This window comes from Panulirus ornatus, chromosome 57 (genome assembly GCF_036320965.1).
Source record: "Panulirus ornatus isolate Po-2019 chromosome 57, ASM3632096v1, whole genome shotgun sequence".
In the NCBI taxonomy this organism is placed as follows: domain Eukaryota; kingdom Metazoa; phylum Arthropoda; class Malacostraca; order Decapoda; family Palinuridae; genus Panulirus; species Panulirus ornatus.
This window is the reverse complement of record NC_092280.1, coordinates 28,206,545-28,209,930: the sequence shown is the minus strand read 5'-3', so window position 1 is coordinate 28,209,930 and position 3,386 is coordinate 28,206,545.

Sequence of the window (3,386 nt, the reverse complement as noted above, 5' to 3'; positions counted from 1 at the left end):
ATAAAGAGACACCAGAATCAATTGAGTATTCCAAGCTACACCTACAGATATAGACCTGGGTCGGATCAATGAAGTTAATCAGCTTAACTTTTCATCGATCAATCGATTAAATCAATTAAGTTCACTGGTCAAGTTCCCCGAATAAACTTGATTAGTTAATTCTAACGGGTAATTCTTCATCATAGACTCATTATATTAATTATTAGTATGCCAATATATATATGCAAGGTTGTGTGTGTGTGTGTGTGTGTGTGTGTGTGTGTGTGTGTGTGTGTGTGTGTGTAACAAGATGCTAGTGTCTCCCTAAAATCTAAACGCAAACCTTGTATTTCCACATAAAAAGATGCAGCAATTGCATCTTAAGGAGAATCTTCCTTTTACTATAATTTGTTGGTATTTCCCGTCTGTATCTATATGCAAATTACTCAAAGGTCTTCAAGGAAGGTCTCGCGTGTGGAGAAGACAAACACTAATGTTTAGGAATAAAGTAATTCAATAAAAATCACATGTTTTCATCAGTGGATCTTCTATGATGAGATTCTTATAGTCAAACCCGTTCGCGAAACTTGACTGAAAGAAAACGTCTTCAGGCAACTCAAAGGACCTTACAAGAGTATAAGGCTGTATCACAGAACTGTTTGAAGGAAAGATATAAGGTATAGCTTCAGCATAACCAGGACATACCCAGAAACATAACAGAGACATATTGTAGAACACCAGTATTAAATGACACCAAGGACCCATATGAAGTAGAACTGATAAGAAAGGAACGTATACCAAGGACCCAGGTGAAGTAGAACTGATAAGAAGGGAACTGATACCAAGGACCCATATGAAGTAGAACTGATAACAAAAGACCTTCCATATCGGAAACACTAGCGATAGATAAGAACCCTAGTGATGACTCTTCCTTACCTACCTACCCCTTCGTCAATCGCGATCGTAGAAGCAGGTCCTTGGAAAAAAAAGGTAGAAGAACAACCACTGCCAAAGACATTACCTTTGGAAGGGTTAAGTCCATCTTTTTGCCCCATCCTCCGCCATGCTTTATGACTGATGGTCCCTGGAACTAGGGCGAGAGTACTTACTGAAGAATCGGCAGCATTTTAATGGGCCGCTGAGGATGGGAGGAACCATGTTACGTATACTGAATTATTGAGATCGTTTGGAACTCATAAGTTGTGTTGTTCCTCTCTCGTGGTTTAGATTTGTTGGTCCTTATGTATCTCGAGTGGGTACGGGGGTCCTGCCTGGGTACGTTCTGGGTCTTCTGGGTTATCTTACAACAGCCGTGGAAGCGACTTGGTCATGAAGGGAGGAAAATTAGATCTCCCAAAGACCACTCGAGAATGGTGATGGTGGTGTTTTCTTAATTGCTTTGATATGCTTAGCTTTCCACCTTCACTGGAAGTGAGTGAATAATGGAAAGCCTCTTGATGCGGGAGAAGGGTAAGGTAGACTCCTTTAAGACAGGGGAGAGTCCTGGAGACGATGCAGAACTCCCTTTACGTCCACTGAGAATAATACAGCAGTCTCGTAGATGTAGATATTTTATCTTCGCTCACTTGCGGACGCAGTCCTCTCTCTCTCTCTCTCTCTCTCTCTCTCTCTCTCTCTCTCTCTCTCTCTCTCTCTCTCTCTCTCTCTCTCTCTCTCTCTCTCTCACTTAATCTCGTCCCAACAACACTTGACGTGTGTAGCATCCACCCTCCATCGTGTATAGTAGTAATGTGGTATAATATAGTGTGGTCGTCTTTCTACACAGACGCTTATGCCTTTCCCCTGGCTGTGTATGGAGGATGAGAGACACACAGAGCCACGAGTCTTATGTTTACCTTTATAAGACTTCGACGCGCAAGGTAGGCCAATGGTATACATATACAAGAAAGAGACGACAAGATCTATGGCTTAAAGTGGTTATAATCCTATATGACTATCGACCCGTATTTACCTGACTGACCTAACTTACTCCATCATCATCACTGCCGATGGAGAAATGAAGAAGATGAAGAAAAAAAAAAGGAGAAATCATAACTAAATTTAGAAATATGCATCACGGATGAACCATCGGAGGCAAGACAGTCCAATCCCTTTCGCTTCCCTTAGGGTGGAAATACCATTGTCGACAGGTGGGAATATGGAGCTTGCTGAAGCTCTGGGAGCTAGACCAGTGCGTCACAAGGCCTGGCTATTAGTGTAGTATATGACGAGGGGGAAGATCCAATTACGCCGGCACACGAACTATCGCCGGTCGATTTAAAGAGGCTATGGCGCCACAGACATACCTACAGTATACTGGCTGTATACGGCATACGATCCTCTAATCCGGCACTCGCTCTCTATAATCCGGAATGGCAAAGTCCGGATTTCAGGGAAAGTCTACTTTCAATGAACCTCTCCAGGATGTGATGTAAGGGTGATGTATTAGTGGAAGAGTTTAGGGTAAAAGACACCAATGAAGTGAGTCCTGAAGGGACAGGAAAGCCATATGCACACACACACACACACACACACACACACACACAGAGATACACACAGCTGTTACGAGAAGACAGCTCCACAATCGCCCATAAAAGGACTGTGACGAATAACTAAAGGAAGTCACGTGTGACAGGAGGCGTGACGTTACGACAATAGAGGAGGAGGGGGGGGGGGGGGGTTGAACCTTAGGAAGTGCCATGACATACAAAATGGCTCAGCCAGGAAGGTTTTACATCATGTTACAGCACACACACACGTGACATCATACCACTTTCATGTGCAGTGACTTCGCCAGTCGTAAGAGGAAGCGTTACATTTCAGTACCTTCGAGAGCGTGACATCATACATATACACTACTGCAAGAAACGTTACTGTGACGTAGGTTCGATATGATGACGCAAATGACCTGATAAAGCGAGTGATATTATTAATCAGAGCCAGATGGGACGGTTCTTACACATGACTAACAAAACTCTGTGACATCACACAGAGCAAACAAAGCCAACTAGTTCAATAGATTCGATTTCGTATCCCCATCATTGTTTACGTAATACCCAGGATGTTTACAAGATCTACATCTATCATGTTGTAGAGTCTTTAGACGTCAATATCTATGGTTACTTTTAAAGAGTTAAGGAGGTAAAGTACATTCATAATTAGAGAGTTACTGTATCTTTGATAGATGAGACAGCTTTGCTAATTCTTGGTTTTAGGTCCAGGGCAGCAATGAACAATGAATGATTACTGTCAATGTGTCAGTGTTTCAATCGATTTGCTGCGATTGGTTGAGTCCTATTATGCTTTCGGGGTTGATTTTGAAAATGCGTTCAACAGTTTGTACTGGAGGTCTACCAAGAGTTGAGGAGGGTTGTTTGAAAATGAAGGGATATTGTGGGGGGGGGGGG